Below are 18,409 nucleotides of genomic sequence, written 5' to 3'. Positions count from 1 at the left end.
GTTCTAATTTCATTCTTTTACATGCAGCTGTCCAATTTTCCCAGCACCGCTTATTGAAGAGGCTGTCTTTTTTCCATTGTATATTCTTGCCTCCTTTGTCGAAGATAAGGTGCCCATATGTGCTTGGGTTTACCTCTTGGTTCTCTATTCTGTTCCATTGATCTACCTTTCTGTTTTTATGCCAGTACCATACTGTCTTGATCACATAAATCTTTTCTTGATTACTCATGTCTTGTTTTAGCTGTCATCATATTAGTTCTCACTTTCTGAAAAAAAATTTTTTTTAATGGAGCATCGCTTTCTTGAGAGATATTAATAAGTATTCTTTTGAAGGGAGAGGAAAAGAAATTTATGGTCAACTAAATTTGTGTAATTCTGCTCACTATATCCATCTTTCTCATTGTCCCTGAATATTCTAAGGGCTCCAGGAAGTTTTTCAATAAAGAAACTAATTTAATTTCGTGTCCAGTATTATTAATATATCTGCTCAAATAGTTATGTTATATTTGCAATATATTGCAGCTTTGTTAAACTGCAAATTTCTTAAGAATAAATGTTCTCTATTTCTGTTCTAACTCTCCTTGGTACCTCACTGATTACTGTGTATAGTTCAGTTAAACTTATTATATACAAGACATCATGAACCACTGAGGTCCTGACGGTTCAAAGATGAATAATTTTTGTAAAGATTTATAGAATAACAATCAGCTTTCAATGAATAGTATGATGCTGATATTTAACATTTATTGAATTATGAGTTCCTTAGTGTTTGATTTCCAATTTTTACTGCAACAGTTTATTCTCTAGTTCTCTGGTTCCATTTAAGAAACTGTTAATCTTTTTTCCCCTGATGTTATTATGCAACTATAAAAAGACTTTTAAAAATATTTGAAAACCAAGGTAAAATTACCAAAATATTACACAGGGATTGTAATTTTATTTTCTGTTGCACTCTGATTATGAAAGAGTAGAAACGTAAATATAAAGCCTAAATTTACTTATTCTTCGGAAACTAATTTATTCTTAAATAAGAAATGGAAAATTTCTAACAGGAAGGATCAAGGGATTGTGAAGTAGCCATGTAAGTCTTTAAAACAGGGTCTCTAAAAATCTGATATCTCCAAAGCAAGAAGTACTAGGAGATAGAGATAATGGCAGGAAGAGCTGAATGAAATACTTTGTTACATTGCTGGTGAGAATGTAAGGGTGCTATTGTGGTTAATGAAGGGGTTTGGGCTCATTGGCTGGTGCACATCTGAGCTAATTTCTAATGCTCAGAAGATTAGCAGTTTTTTGGACCCAAGAAGTAGACATTCAGAGTTCAAAGGGATCTCCTATTCCTCTAGAATTTGTAGGAGTTTTCCCCTGCACTGGCTTGTAATACACTTGGCACTAAAAGAATTTTGGCCACAAAAGGAATGGTTTTTGGTTCATTTGGTAATTCATCTAAGACGTATTAGATCCCTATTTGATGTCTCAGGTGTATTAGGCTCAGAGGTGGGGATGGTGGTTGTGGTGTTAGTTAAAAATCAATAGTATCTTCTGTGGAGAATATAATTTTTGGGGAGAGATGGAAAGTTTAATGATACATGGAAAGCTTAAAAATATAACACAAATGGAGTATGTAAAAAATGTTACTATTACATGGTAGAGGAAAACACAACTTTGTAAAAGCTCTTGAGGAGTTTCTGGTTTTGTTCCAACTTATTTAGGAGGATGAAGAGCTTCTAGATGAAATGTTAAGACATATAAAACAGAAACAAAATAAAATAGCTTGCGGAGGTGTAAGAAAAACATTAGGGTTAAAATTCTGGTGAGTGAACACATGTTATACTACAGAGAAAAAGTTCAAGAAACTGCTTCTGGAGTTAGATAAGGCTCATCTAGTAAAATATAAGGCTCATCTCTCAAAATTCTGACCTTTGAAGCAGAACCTTCTTGCATTCTGTGGAACAATAGTGATCTTTGGCCTTATAGGAAAAATCATGGTAGTGTTGGGAGGCTACTTGCTATGGTGTAGTTTCCATGGAAAATCTCAAGGTGTATTAAGATTCTCATAACCTACCAACTTCTACACAGTTCTGCTAATACACTAAGAAGAAAAATATATCACTGAGAAAAATATCTAGAACGCATTTCTTGTACATTTTAATTCTAATGTATAAACTGAATGGTTTGGGTTAACAGCTGGAATTAAAAAAACAAAAAAAAAACAACTCTTCCTGTATTTGAAAGTCAAGAGTTTGGAAGAGAAAGAAGAATAAGGGAAGTGAAACACTAACTTCACAAATAATGCTGAAGAACAAATATTTTTTTATACCATTTCTTATGATGAAACACACATGTGTCTGACAAGAAGGGGAAACATCTTATAGCAAGATAGCTCTGTCAAGATAATCTCAGATTTGAGAAGATAATTTAAGAGTTTTGGCATAAGAAAAACAAAAGGAGGAATGGTGTCAAGTGTTTCTTAGGAGGAAAATTTGATCAGAAGCTAATATTATCGAAGCTTCAGATATCTATGTTCCAATTTCCAAAATGGAATTACTTTTCAAAGCACGTGGAAGATTTCAGATGAATGCTACCACCTGGCTGTCCTCAAGGATTGTCTCAGCTTGCAGCTCCTACTGCTGTCCACACAGGTTTCGATTCCATTACTTATGGAGGCTGAAATGGGCCAGGAATGAAGCAGCCTCTCCATGCCCTTTTTGGAGGGCCCAATTTAGACTTCTGCCCACATCCTCTTGAACCGCAGTGAAGTTAATTTCATTTCTTAGCCCTAGGTCTGCCTTATTCCAGTATCTTCCTTTTCTCAGGCAACTTACGTCTTGGCAAACCTGATGCTGAATCATTCTTATGTTTACAATTCCAACATATTGAATCGACATGTATCCTAATAAAAACCTTAAGGGGGTCCTTAACTACTAAGATCATACCTGTGATTTTATGTTCTGTGTTAAAAACATGAATATGGTTAATTTAAAATTGAAACTACCAGATCTGTCTTTCTTTCTGACAGTCCCTAATGAACTGCCTGTGGCAAATTAAGGGAACAGTCTTCCGAAGATGTTTCTTGACCTTCCCTAGCTGGTGAGGACAGAAGTTCTTTGATCTGTGAAAAAAAAAAAATGTAGAAGCTGATGGTGACAGTGGAGGGAGAGGAGGAGGAAAAGGAAAGAAAGAGGAGGGAGAGTTGTCCCTCTTTATCCCTGTGCCCCACACCCCACTCACCGTCTCCAATGTCTGAATCTGTCCCTTCACCCACCACCAAAGCCAAACTCTCCTCTGCTTCATCAGTTCATCTCATTTCCACCCCACTAAATTACAGTTTTCAGAAGGAACTTAGTTTTTTGAGTTCAGATGTGTCTTTTTAATAAAAGTGGTAAATTCTGGCAGATTTGTTGAATATTTTGTGGATTCATAAAGACATTCATGACATATATATTCTAACCCAGATACAAGAGACCATTTGTATAGTCACCATTGCTAAAATCAAAATGTATGTAAAAACAAATAGTTAACCAAAAATTATTTTAACATTTTAAATACTTTAAAAACTCATAGTGTAGCTCACTAAAATGCAAAGGGGCCAATGTAATAGAATGAAAACCACTTCAGCCTTCTCATATTTCTTCAATTAAAATTATTTTGCAGATATTCAGAAAACAAAAGTTTTTAGATTAAATCCGTATTTCCTCTATAAGAAATGACTATGAAAGATGCTATGAAATTGTGTGCTTAAGTGTTTTTATAATGGCCTTGGTTGGAGCTTGCTAGTGGCAGTATTTCCATTTTCTATCTAATATTTTGTTTTAATATTTATTCTTTCTTCACTCTTTCTTGCTGAGACATAGAGACATGGATGAATCTGTTGATTATCGTGAAATGAGTTTCTTTTCTAGCTGAAGCTTCTAATTGATTTCCAGAAATCAAAGGTTCTAACTCCAATTTCAACTTTTTAATTAAGACCTCCAAGTAAATTAACTTTAAAGGAGAGCAGCTAATATGACTGGTCTTTAAACTCAAGTTTTATATACAAAAGAATATTAACTTAAATGTATCCGTGAGCGTACATATCATTCAGAAACAGTTACATGAAATCTGATTCTCTAGTCAAAAGAAACCATGTTTTCAGAGATGTGGCAAAATAATATAATTGTATAGGATCTGCATAGAGATGGAAGAAAGCTTAAGATAGTGCTTCTCAAACTTTAATAGGCAAAAGAAACAGTTGAGGATCTTATTAAAATACAAATTCTGCTTCAGGAGAGCTGGGTGAAGCCTTTGATTCTTCATTTCTGACAAGTTTTCAGGGTGGCCCTTGCACTACACTTTGTAATGTGGATGAGGAACTGGAGTAAATTTTATGATTCCACTTCATTTTTCTTTATTTCCCTTCTCTCCAGCAGTTGACCTACCTTTTTAACTGAGGCAGGTCAGAGGGAATTGTGATGCTAAGAGGATAAGCTTAAGGATAGTTTCTAGAAAACTTTGCTGCCTTTATATCAACTGAAAAGAAGTTACATGTTCTTTCACATATTGATTTGTCGAGATGGCTCATGGGCTACAACAGAAGTAACAAGATCATTGGTGACATAGGTACTACATGAGATTTTTTTTTTTGTTAAGCTTCATGTGGTTTTGTTGATAAAGGTACAAAAGTTGGTATTTTCCACCAACCTGCAAGTTTATTATCATTAACATGTCTCCTAGTAGTTTGAAAACAAGGGAAATTATTACTTGGATTGGAAAAAAAGTACATAGGATATAAATAAATGATTCAACACCATTGTAATGATTTATTTCTGGCTTATCAAATTAAATATATACTTTTTTTGCCTGGTAATTACATAGCTTATCATCCCCTACAAATCTGTGTGTTCCTTGATGACAAGGGTTGTGCCTCGTACTTACCCTGTGCATTCTACAGGGTCCAGCAATTTCTGGGCACGTGGTAGCACTCTGGATATCTTGAGCAGTCTTTTCTGCTCTTAACTCTGCATTCTTCTGCTTTATTTTTGCAAAGAAGATGCTTCAGTATAAGACCTGTCTTGCATGGAAAGCTGCAGTTAAAGGTGCACATGTGGTTCCGGTTTTTACTTCCTGAGAATCGTTTGTTTTGAGGTGACTCTTGTCCTGTTTACTTTTGCATAGAGCCTTGTCTAGTATTTGAAAAGGAGCCTGACAAGAACTGTTGTACGATGCTTTGGAAACAAATTATGTCACTTTTAGCACTGTAAACATTTGCTAAATAATTTGTTGAAGTTTGGGGATGAGTTTATTATACTATTCTCTTTTTGTGTACATTTGAAATTTTGCATAATCAATCTAAAAGAAACAGGGAATCAAAACAAGAGAAAATACTATTTACAAGGTTAAGTGTGTATAAGAATAGAGAAACTAAAACAGACACACAGATATGCATGCATGTATCTATTAATAAATTAAGGCATATGTGTGTAATTTGATAGAAGTTTAAAATCTTACAAAAGTATCTATTTGAAAAATTATTTATTCCTAGAGACTAAAAATGGTCGAGTTTTTAAGACATTTATCACTGTCCTGATCTATTCAAATAGGTTTAAAATGGTTAAATAAATGTGAGGGGATGTTTTGAAAGGTTACAGTGCCTAATGAAATTTCCCTGCTAATTACCAGGTTAGAATACAAAGCTTTGGGTTCAGCCATTATATATACTCATCAGTTATTCTGGCACTGCTCACATACTGAATTTGATCTGTCATCTGACATACTGGTCACCAAGAAAGACTACAGGAGGGCCTGGATTGATTAGTGCAAATCTAATACTACTGTTAGTGAAACAATGGGTCAGTCACTCATGCCCTCGTTTAAGCAACAAACATTAAGGGCATACTTTATACAAGACACTATTCTAAGGACTATAGGAAAAGCAAGATACATTAGGTTTGTTCTTTCTTCAATATCTTGTAGTTTAGGTAAGAAGATTTCACTTATGTATTTAGCTGTAACACAAAGAGACTTCTTGTCCCACAAGGAAGTTATAAACGAAGAATAGGAGGTGGGCAAAAGTGCTTTTGCCTAGGAAGGATGCCCCGTTGATGACGGGCCAATAAAAGTATCTTCATGTTAAAAAGACTTCTAGATATGTCAGTGTGAGAAATGTTATTTCCTTCCTTCCTTGCTTCCTTGCTTCCTTCCCTCCTTTCTTTCTTTTCTTTTCTCTTTTCTTTCCCTTCCTTTCCTTTCCTTTTCTTTTTTCTTTCTTTCTTTCTTTCTCCTATTTGATATAACAATAGCTTTTATTTCTTTGTTGAAGTATAGTTGGTTTACAATGTTTCAGGTGTACAGCAAAGTGATTCAATTGTACATACATATATCTATTCCTTTTCAGATTCTTTTCCATCATAGGTTATTACAAGATATTGAGAAATGTTATTTTCTGACCTGAACACATCTTACCCTTTAAGCTTTACTTATTTAGATAGACATTAATAAACATAAGCAGGTCAACACTGTGATTTAATATTTTAGTACCAGCTGTAGGTTATAAACTATTGAGTATACAAATAAAGTCACAGACCTGTATGTATAGTATGATTCAGATTTTATAATAATTCATGTATATATTCATGTATTTTTATACATGCCAATGTAGATTTGGGAAATTTAAACAAGATATACACCAAACTATAGGAGTAACTAAGTCTAAGGGAGGGAATTAGACAGATGAAATGGGGGGAAAATTTTACTTCTTAGGTCAGCTTTGGGAGATTTTTACTTTTTAGTATTTTACAAATTAAAAAGTTATAGTTTCAGTTCCAATATAGAAAGGATCTTTAAAAAGTATCTAGTCCATGTCTCTCTTTAGACAAAATAATAAAATCATGTGTAGAGCTTTTTATCTTTGGTTTTAGATTTTCCTTTTATTAAAATGAAACACTATAGTATGATTGCATATTGTTGCTTATATAACAATACTTGAAGGAAAGTAGACCAAAATTAATAGTGTGTTTGGGTGAGACTGGAGAGCGTATGGGTGATCTATTTTCTTTTTCTCATAGTCCAAATTTCCTATAATGTGGTTTTTTAATGTTTTGATAAATATTAATTTGTTTAAACAATAAAACAAAAAGTTATCTAAAATACACTGGCTTATATAATGACATGTTCATACAGTTCAAGACTATTACGGGGTTACGTTTATAATGCATTTCAAGACTATTATAAGAATAAGCTTACAATTAGTTATATCTTACTTCTAAAACAAAAATCACATTTATACATTATACCATACATGAGTAACAAGTTAATGATGACCAGCTTCAAGTAGACTCTTACTCTACTAAGTAAGCACTGCATTCACATTAAAACCATAACACACAAAAGGACATTTCTGGAACGTCTGCTAAAAGGCCAAGGTGTTTTGGTTATTCTTTTCCCCTAAAAGTCAGTGGTAAAATAGGGTTGTAACATTGTGAGATATCAACATATTTTATTAGGAAGTGTTCATTGTGCATTTTCCACTCTAGCTACCTGACAGCTGCACATAATGGAAAGGTGAAGGGCCCTGGTTTTAGACTCAGGTCCACAGACACACATACCGGGTGGATTATCTCTTAGCATGTCACTTAAGCTCTGTGTCAGTTTCCTCATTTTCCAAAAAAAAAAAAAAGGAAGACATAAGAGAAAAAAAGTTTCTTCTCTTCCCTTGGTGGAAATGTATCTGCTATATTTTTGCCTAGGAAACCTTCCATTGGGTGGGCGGGAGGGGTTGGTCAGGGTTCTTAGAGTGAGGGCATTGTTGAGGAAGAGAAAGGGACTGATATTTATTGGATGTCTTCTTGGTGGCAGCAGTGCTAAGCTTCATGGACATGCGACCAGCGCAGCCGCACAGGGCTTCGCGTTTGGTACCGTCCTGTGCTTGGTTTAAGTTACTATGATCAGCATTCTAAAATTCTTAATAACGTTATCTTTGATTTTGTGATCTGTAAGTGAAGTCGGATATGGCGATGGAGAAGTGCTTGGGGCCTCTCCGCTGCCTGCTCGCCACTCTGAGATGGTTTCTTGGTTGCCAGCCTCCCATGCCCCTGGCTTCCTGGGCCCTGACTGGCCTTCCCATCTTGATCCACCACTGACAGCTGGGACCTCCGCTGTCAGCAGGGGCCTGGGCGCAGGCGCGGGGAGGATCTCTCCTGCCCCAGGTGTCTAAGAGCCGGGCCCTAGGGCATTGCAAGGGAGGGGGTGGGGCAAGCCTGTTACCCACTTTGGATCCAGGTAACTAGTGCATCCCTGCTGACTTGCGTTGGGGTGTGCGGCTCGTAGCAGGGGAAGATGCCTGGCTCAACAACCTTGCCCCCAACAGACGCGGGGCGTGTGGGTTGGGTAGCTGGCAAGAGGGCACACCAGGCAACTGTGGGCTTCCGCGTGCAGGTGCGCACGCGCCACGTGATACGTGCCAGGTGAGGCGGCGGCGTTGTGAGAGGCTGCGCATTTACTCCTGCGTCCAGGGAGCTCCAAGGAAGGAAACAACGTGAGAGAGACTGCGAAAGACAGATAAAGGTTTTATATTTTAGTGTCTGTAATGGCGCGTTTTAGTAGCTTTTGGAACCAGGAGCCTCATGTTTTCATTTTGCACTGGGCGCTGCAAATTATTTAGCCCATTGGGTATGTCAAGATGTGCATTAGGTTGCTGGAAAGATTAGGTGAGATAAGGTATAGGAAGCGTCTAGCGAAGCATCTGGTAACGTGGTGGGTTCTGATAAACAAAGGGATTAGGAAGGAAACTGTGGGCCTTCGAAGTATAAAAAGATTAGGAGAGAAATTCTGGCAGGGACAGCTAATCTTGCCAGAATCCCGAGTAAAGAATCCTTCCATTTTGCTTTTGCTTTTCTTTTCCCATCTTCAGTATCCGTGGCTAATTCTAGGGCGTGGTTTGTTCCTTTGATATTAGAGATTTTGTTTTTGAGGATTCATTCACCAAGTTTTTGATGTTATTATTTAGGAAGTGGTTTGGCAATGCGAGGGCAGTCAGAGAAAGGACGCTAGGTTGAGCAACTCCTTTGCGGCGCCCCGTCCATCTGGTCAGCTGAGCAGTGTTTTTATACAGGTGAAAAATACAGGTGACCATGGAGTGTTAAAACAGGAAGGCTGCTTACAGTGCCTTTGCCCCAGCGGAAGGGGAAAATGCTCTGTTTTTGCGTGTTAAGTATTAAGTAAAGGAGTTTACACAGCTTGTTGAGAAACCTTTTCCAGAAAATTAAGCTTCTGTTTTCTCTTATCTCATTTTTACCTTTGCCACTAAGCCATGAACAGTAAACTCAGAAACCTTATAAAGTATTATAGCCAACAAGATAATTCATGAATGTAATACGTTTAGTCTGGGGAAATCTATTTTTATTCACTACATGGTACATGGAGTGCACTGTACTTTCTTCCAAGTAACTTTTGGAAGATATCTGGCAAAATAATTCAATATGACTAGCAGTTATTTTTTGGAGACTGGTATTGTTTTGACATGGAGAGCATTGAAAACATATGGTCTTTCATGTCTCTTGCCTTGTGCTTTCCTTGAAAATGTTTATATTTGCTTGTGGTAAAATGCATTAAGTTTCTTAATCCTGAACAACCTTCTGGTACACAGATTCACTTTTAAGCAGTGCAACTGGGGAAACAGAAGTTTTTACAAAAAAAGATGAGATTTTCTTATGTAGCTATGCATTTTGTACAATACAGGTGCCAATTTTGATCTTTTTTCCCTAATGTTCAAATTCCGAAGCAACTGCTAGGATAAATTATCTTTATGTCACCTCTCCAATAGCTCACATTCTTCTTCAGTGTAAGTTTGGCCAGAATCTGCCAGTCCCGAAGTGACGGCAAAGTCTGGGCTCATTTACGAGGTTTCTACAGTGTTCATCGACCTGTGTGATTACGATGGTAAACATTTCCTGTGCACATGGTGGAATGAGATGGCTCGATTGAAAGGTTCTCCTTGACACAGGAGGACTATAAAAAGTCCATTTTCTTCATACACTATGATGGATCTATTGGGCATTGTTGCTAGCGCTATTTCCTTTATGTCCAGAACCAGTAATCTGTCTTTCTTAGCATTTACCATATTTAAATCAAGAAAGTAAGAGGCAGTTTTGACTGTGCTCATCAACAGTGGAAATCCAAAGTAAATTTTGAAAACATCTAAATGTGCATATTTTAAAAAGAGAGATCGATCTCAATTAGAGATTTCGTGTTAGTTGGGCAAGCTTTATATTTTGATTTATTTTGTTATATGCATTATAATTTAATAGAACACAGACCATCTTTTTAAGCCGTATGCATACTTTTACTTTCCTGGCCTTTGTTTTAGTTGATGGCAAATTCAGCCTAAAAGAGTAGTTAATACTAAATTTAGAATAGTCCTATCATGCTGGTGATGGACTTTATACCAAACTAGAATTCTGAGACCCCATAACAAGACTGGAAAATATGTTACTGTATTCAGTTTGAAAGTCTGCAACTTGTCTTTTGAAAGCCCCATTATATTCTAATTATGTTTCAGTTTCTCAGTTTATTAGAATTGTGTCTCTTTTAGAGAACTTCAGCATACCAAGGAAAGATTTTGAGATAATCCCTGCCCCCAAATTTATGACAACGGCAAATAAAATATCAGTGTAATTATAATGCCCAAATTTTCATCTTATAATGAATGTGGTTTTCTAAGCACACAATTTTCCAGTACTTTCGGCCAATTTTCAATGAAAAATTATTTAATCTTTATTTGAGGCATTAGTTAAAGAAAGCCAAAACAGCTTCACTCTGAGCACTCTGGAATTCATTCAAGATTCAAATTGTTAAAAGTGATTCAATCTGTTTACTGTCTTGGGTTTTTCAGAGATTATCCACCTGTAGTAAATTGAAAAACTAGGAAAGACTATTGTTAGAACATTTTCCAATTGGCCATTAAGCACTTTCTGGAGATTTCTTCTCTGAAAATGATGGGCATGACATGCACTGTTTGCTCTATTTGTTTTGAGAAGAAGGTAATAATAACAACAAAGAAACAATCATCTTCAAGATGTACAAAATATTCCCATATGGACACCACATGAATTCTCAAGGTTGAGGCACTTTGAAAGGGGTTCTGACTTTATGGAAGTTACATGGGCATAGGGATGGGAAAATTCGGGCCAATACTTATTAGTATGATTAAACCGCTCTAACAAAGGCTCTAACTAGAATAGAAACAAGTCATCCAGAACCTGATTGAAGTGAGGTAATGAATATAATAAGCTTCAGAAGGAAGAGAAATCAGAGTGCTTCCAAATGGTTTAGTTTGATTAGTATTAAAATTAGAGGGCTCTCATCTTGTAGTATTTAGTAACATCACCATTTTCAGATGCTACTCTAAAAATTCTGACAAGTACTATGCACCCCAGGTAAAGAGTAATTTTGATTATCCAGTTTCATTGTGAACATTTTATTCGAGGAAGAAATATTAGAACTTGTGAAAAGTACATGCCGTAAAGTCATCAGGAATAGGATGCCTCTCTGTCTTATAAATTCTTGATATTTTGGATGTACTTCTTATGATCTTAATTGCCTGAAATCTGTTTGGCACGCTTTATGATCTCTCCAAGTCAATGAAATGTTTTGTCTTTTGAACATATTTCTGTTTTAGCAGTGAGATCCAGCCAGTAGAGCAGATTTCTGAGTCTGATATTGAATGGTTTTAGTTCAGAGCTTTGCAGATTGGCAACATTTTTGAAGTGAAAGCTTCAAAGAAGGGAGATTTGCCCTGTAAGTGTATATTCTGAAATCAGTTAAAACTTAACACGTTTAGGTCAAATATCTCAAAGTACATTTTTAGTTCCTCAACTTTAAAATTGTAAAAGTTGTAAAAATATCATTGAAAAAATTTTTTTCTGTGCTACAAATGACTTTTCATTATATCAAGATGAGTGGAATTCAGTTGAACAGTCCATGTATCTTTTGAGGAAAAGCAGTTCTGATGATTTCATTTTGTTTTATTTATATCTATTCCAGCTGAATGCAGGTATGTGTGAGGAAGTGAGGTGCTGGGCCCCATAATGTGTGTCCTTCCTCTAGGGAGGTTTCAGTCAAGAACTGTAACTGAGCCACAAAAAAAACAGATTATCCTAACTTGAGGCACTTTTGAGTTTTGTTTTGGAGACACTTTGTATCACTGTCTCTTGTTTGAATAAGGGAATTTGACAAACACAGCAAAATCCATGTAGATGCTGGTCTCTCTTGAGGAACCAGTGGGAGGCTGTGGGCCTAAACTGGACTCTGTGCCAGAAGTAGCTAAAAGAGGTCCCTGGTGATTCTCTTGGCTGGTTAGACATTCTTCAAAGTCATATCTTGTTCTTAGGAAGCAGTCTCTAGGCGCACCCTAATGAGAAGCCTTGGAAAATGGCCTTCACCTCGTGGCTCATTTTATCAGTCATTGTGGAACCTAGTACTGGGAGAAATTAACAAAACTCAAGGTCTTCTGTGAAGGCAGAAAGACTCTTATTCATCCCAAACATACGATTTAGAGGAGTGTAAAAAGAGTGGAACATTAACATAATATATATTGCAGAATCCATTTCTATAGAGTGTCATAAGTTGTTAGACCTGGAAATTTCTCAAAACTAGAAATCATTTAATCTAATCCACTCACCACCTTTTCTTGTACCTTAAATAAACTGAGGGCTGGGCTGAGTCACTGACTTAATTGCCAAGGCTTGTTTATGTGGTAAGGTGCAGAAGTAAGTGGTTACCTGGCAAACTGAGACTTAAATTCCCATTTTCCTGCCTTTCAGTTGTTCTTCTGGAGGGTATTTCTTTCTAACAGACCTGTTAAAGACATGCCCATAACAAACCAGTATTGCACACCCTGGACAGGTGACATTTCGTGAATTCCTGAATTAACAAGTGAAATGGTTGTGTAACTTGCCACATTTTAACAATCTTTTCAGCTTTCAGTAAAGTTTTCTTTCTCACTAAGTGACCAATTTTTACTCTGACTGGAGTATAGGTGAAAACTGTTTATCTCTTGCTTTTATTTCTATATAAAATATTCATATCATTCTAAGACACTAAGTGACTACTGAGTTGAACATTCTAATCTTACAGACAACCAGTGTTTTCATTGGCTTCTTCTATTTCCAACTCTAGGGTTAAAAATCTTGGGGAAGAGAGGTTGGAAAAAAGAATTTTTTTTTTTTTTTGCAAGAGGCATGTTGACATAAAATGCTGACACTTAGCCAGGCCTACTCATTAGCCAAATTTTCTCTTTTGTCTGAGTATCACTGAATTTTGTGAGAGGTTGAAAATACAAATGTTAAATTTACTAATAGTAGGAGTTTTTGTATCTTTAACCTAGTGTAAGATATTTTGACAAAATATTTTTAATTTGAGGAAGTACTGCACAATACACCATCTCCTATCTACCTATCTATCCATCCATCCATCCAGAATCACCAAAAGTTTGACTTAGTCATCACTGCATTTCTAGCGGCATCCACATCACATGTTCTGTTTCTATAGTTGTCTCTTTAGTTATTTCTCCCATTCCCACAGCTTCCACGAGCTAGTGTAGCTAATTCTCAACTCAAATACATAACAATGTTTTTTTTAAAGTAGTACATTTCATTAGCTAGGCCTCTGGAGGAAAGTAGGATCTGATATTACCCTCATTTTACAGATGATCAGTATGAGCTCTGTCTGATTCCAGAGCCCATGCTTTGAACTGTTGTGTTCTACTGACTTTTAGAAACAGCTACTCCTCTTGATGAATTTCTCCACCAGAATATTCAGCCAGCAATACAAACTCACCATGCTCCAAAGCAAGTGATAGTCTCCCTTGGGAAAATTAGCAGTGACTCCAGTCTACTCACCTCTCTGTTAGTGGAACCACCATCCTAGTCTGGCCTGAGATCTCAGTGTCATTTTTAATTGCTTAATCTTTCTCCATCTCTTCTTCCAGTTCAGTAAGTTGCCTGGTTCCTTCTCTGCAGTGTCTCTGACAGATGTCTTTTTTTTTTTTTCCATTGCCACTCATGGCCCCAAACCCCAACCATCTTAGCCTCTTGAATGCTAAATTGGCCTCTGTTTTTTTTTTTTTTTCTTGCCATCTCTCTTTTTCCTTTGCAATTAATTTTATTTTCATTTTCTAGGGTAAGCTTCCTAAAGCACACCTCCCATTAGCCACTTAAATCCTCAAAATATTTCAGAGCTTCATCACTGGCTACCAAATGAAGAACAAATGCTTCTAGCTGATGTTCAATGTCTTCCTTTTTGGTGGAGGTTAAAAGACAGACAAACCGCAAGTACCTACACCCATCAGACATACATGAAGCAAGGTTTAAGAAAAGCTTTTGTCTTTACTACAAACAACAACAACAAGCTAGCCCAGACATAACAATAAATGGCAGCTGACATTTGCAGAGGCAACAGGAAATACGAGGCCCTGTAGCCATCAACGGAATTTGTGCCCTGTCCAGGGGTCCACTTCTGCTCATCTCCGCTGGCTGCTGATCTGTGGGAAGGCAGCCCCAGCATTGCTGCCAGAACTTTAGATTTTTCAAGAGAAGCCAAACACTCAGACTTCGATGTATAATTCTCCCATTATTTAAATACTGGTAGCTAGCTGGGAAAAAAAATAAAAAATAAAAAATTAATAAATAAATACTGGTAGCTAATTCAAATACAGCAAGCTCTCTGTCTGTCTTTCTATTTCTGCAGTAAAATAAATAGAAATAAATAGAAAATAAAACTGAACACTGACCAGGCCAAACAAGTCATCAGGTAGCTAAATTCAGCTCACCGTCTGAAAGTGTGCTCCCATTGTATGTAGTATCTTTCTCTCGCTCCCCAGTGCAGGCTTTATGTTCCACGCCCGACCTTTCTCCCATCATGACGTCTGTGGTCTTGTCTCTCTGCCCTTGTTCTTGTAGTTCCTAGCCCCAGGAATGCCTCCTTTACATCAAGTCTATTGAAGCCTTACCTGTCATTGCAGTCTACCTTAAATTCTACGTCTTCCACAAAGTTCCTCCTGATCCTCTAAGCCAGGCATCTTATTTTCTTACACAATGAATCATCTCTTTTGTGGCCCGTTTCTTCACTCTGCCTTGCACATTGGCTGTTGATACTTACCTGCTTCTACTTGACTGGGAGATGCATGGGGTAGGACCATCTCTGGAACCTCACAGTCTTTGTCAGAAGCCTCTAAATATAGCTGAAGTTCAATAAATCTTATTTTGAACTTGCCAAGGATGGGAGGAAGAGTCTTTGTATTTGGGTATTTTTGTTTCAGTTTAGAAATTGCAGCTCATCTGTTTCTCATCTAAAGAAGGTGGGTTCATCCCAACCCTCTTCTTTCCATAGCCCAGATACCATTTCACCGTGTCTGTGAAAACTCACCTTTGTGGCACAGAATGTGACATGGAATCTGCTTACTTTAAGGAGAAAAAACATCACTGTGCAGGAAGATCTTCTGGTATGTGGAAAGTTGATCCTAGCCAGGATCCTTTCTCAATAATAGGATTCTAGCCCATTCCTTTCTCAGTAATAAGGCTTCAGATATGCTCATTCTTGCTCTCATTTAGAGCCCTTTTAATTCCTCTTTCAGACACCATGCAATATCAGTCAGTCTTCAGAGTCAGTGGTCTGAACCTGAGCTTTCTCTGCTACCACATCAAGTTCTGAACTGCTTCTGCTGATGAGATAACAGGCAATCAGGCGGGCTAGCACACAGCCAATGAATGACCACAGAGTACACTGGGAACTTAGTCATGCATATTTAAAAGCACGCAGCCTGAGCACATTTTTATCGAAGAATGATAAGTGCTTTCACATACCTATACCGCCATGCAGCAGTTTAAAAATAAACCTGCCACAGCAGTTAGACCCTCAGCTTTCAGATGTAGAAAAGCCTTTACAGAAAGCGGTAGTCCTTTGTAATGCTGGTGCTTTGGCATGTCCTAATTCTTGTGCTATAATCAGGTTGGGGTTTTAGCTATAGTTTAAGAAGCTTTACTCAAGCCAGGATATGCCCTGAACTATATTCTAGTGAGCAGAGCTGCAGTTCTGTTTATATCTAGCATAATACACATCAAAAGACTATTAAAAATGTTCAGTGTTACGATATTCAAGAAAATCTAAAAGAAAAACACCCATTTCCCAACCATCTAACATGTAATCATTAGATTTCTTGTTTTCTTTCAGTATTTCTTCAAATCTGCAAATACTTTTTACCTAGTGTTAAGCATGCTTTGTTTATAGTAAGCACACATTGTGAGCTGCAACTTTAAGTTAAATATTTCCTAACCTAACAAAAATGATTCTCGTACATCCCAGTATATTATTGCATCTTTTAATGGATAGTGATCTAGAGATATAATAGGACCTGCATGTGTATATTCTGAGGTATTTAGTTTCTTGAGGGATTAAGGGAAAAAAATTGTAAAGTAACAGCAACCTCACCAACCAGAAGTATACTCCTCTCACGTCGATAAGTTTATTATTCACCGATGCTAGAAACAGCCCTGTGATGAGTACGCACAATAGAGATTCATACAGAAACTGAAGAACTATTGCAAGATGGATGCTGGCCAGTATTCATCTTTAAATGGGTTTATCTTGTATTTATGAACAATTTGACTCTTAAAGAATTGAAACTGATATTTTATCAGCCAGTCCTGAGTCACATATGGTCCAGGAAGTATTTCCTGAGGGAATACTGGGAATTCTCTGAAGTGGAGAGGCCGCTTGTTAACTTTCAATATATTGAACAGTATTGCAGTTTTGTGCACTGTTAAGTAGGTTTATGGATTCTGTTTTTTATTTAAAAAAATTAACTCACATAATGGACAAGCAGCTTAAGAAGATTTCAGGAAAGAAGTAGAGGGTTGAAGAAAATACTTATAATAGCAAGCCAAACAAATCGTAACAAACATAAAAATTGTTTTGTGTAATTAGTCGATGACAAGGAGAAATACATATCATAATTTATTTTGTTATATTATTAAAGTGTTTTTCATTCTCAATACCTGTAATTCCTTTCTACACTGTTTTTAAAGGCTACCCTCACCCCCTGAGCTTCAGTGTGATGTGGGGCAGCACAGAATGTCTGCCTTTGCGGCCAGGAGCTGTGAGGCTGTGAGCAATGAGGCTGGAGATCCCAGAGCGCCGCGGGTGAGACGAGGCAGCTGCACTAGGGACCTCAGAAACTGCACTGGAGAAGGCTTGTGTTGAGGGGAGCCAGTGGAACCCGCGTGGAGGGATATCAGCTGAGGGTTGGATGGGTGCCACCCCTCTAACCCCTCTCTCCGCCTTGTACTTTATAGCTCTCCCCTCCCCCAGCCCCAGTGAAAGAGCAACGGAGGGAAGAAAGGAGAGAAACCCTGGGCCTGAGAGCAAACTTCGGCTACTCTGTGGAATTGGGGCCCTAAAAGAGAAATCCGAGTCATTTACAGAAAGATAATGATTTTTAAAAATAGATCTGCGTTTGTAGGCCTGAAAATTAGACCAGGTTCTTTATGCAGAGAGTTTCAGTTCCCCTTTGTTTATCTTCCTGTTCTAGACCAGTGGTTCCCAAACTTGTCTACACATTGGTTCCACCTGGGGAGCTTAAAAAAAGTACCAATGCCTGTGTCCCATCCCCAGTGATTTTCCTGTCAGTTGATCTGGGTTGTGGCCTGTGCTTTGCAATTTTGTTTGTTTGTTTGTTTCTAGGCCGCACCTTGCCTGCGGCATTTGGGATCTTGGTCACCTGCCCAGGGTGGAACCTGTGCCCCCTGCAATGGGAGTGTGGAGTATTAGCCACTGGACTGCCAGAGAAGTCCCTGCAGTTTTTAAAAGATCCCAGGTGATCCTAATTTGCAGACAAATTTGGGAATCCCTGTTCTGGAACATTTCCAGTGTTCTGGTAATACATAAAATAGTTCATTTCTGTGCCTTTTCAGACAGGCAGATCACCTGCTCCTGATGACTAATTTTGAACTACAAAAATGCAAATACATTTTGAAATTAAAACTTACTTTGTATCACAAGTAATTGTGCTCCAGTATCAAACAGAAGGCAAACATAACTATAAAAATCTTTCCTACAATCTTCTAACCGATAGCTATCGGCAAAATGCACACTTGTCCCCACACAGATCACCATGTAACTAGATGTATGTATGTATATACATACGCATTGGGTGGAGAAATATCTGAATGTCTTTCTTTTCTTTACCATACACCACATTAGTGCCTTGCCAGAGTGTCCTTTCCCGCTATTCCCCATAAGTAGAAGCTACTCAGAATAAAGATTAAAATATCATTTCCATGTCTAGACTAAACCTTTATTTTCTTTTTCAAGCACCGAAACCAATTGATTCTACCTTATAAAGACCCTTGAATATCATTTTTCTCCCCATGCTCCTAGT

General features: G+C 37.4%; 1 pseudogene; it reads right to left on the bottom strand.

Annotated features, from left to right (window-relative positions):
- LOC130859236 (uncharacterized) overlaps positions 1-15,492 on the bottom strand; it is an 88,729-nt pseudogene extending 73,237 nt beyond the window's left edge.
- Positions 15,493-18,409: the final 2,917 nt, after the last annotated feature.

Source organism: Hippopotamus amphibius, chromosome 8, assembly GCF_030028045.1.
Source record: "Hippopotamus amphibius kiboko isolate mHipAmp2 chromosome 8, mHipAmp2.hap2, whole genome shotgun sequence".
NCBI classification, from domain to species: Eukaryota; Metazoa; Chordata; class Mammalia; order Artiodactyla; family Hippopotamidae; genus Hippopotamus; species Hippopotamus amphibius.
The sequence above is the reverse complement of the archived record's forward strand: the minus strand, read 5'-3'. Positions and strand labels throughout refer to the sequence as shown.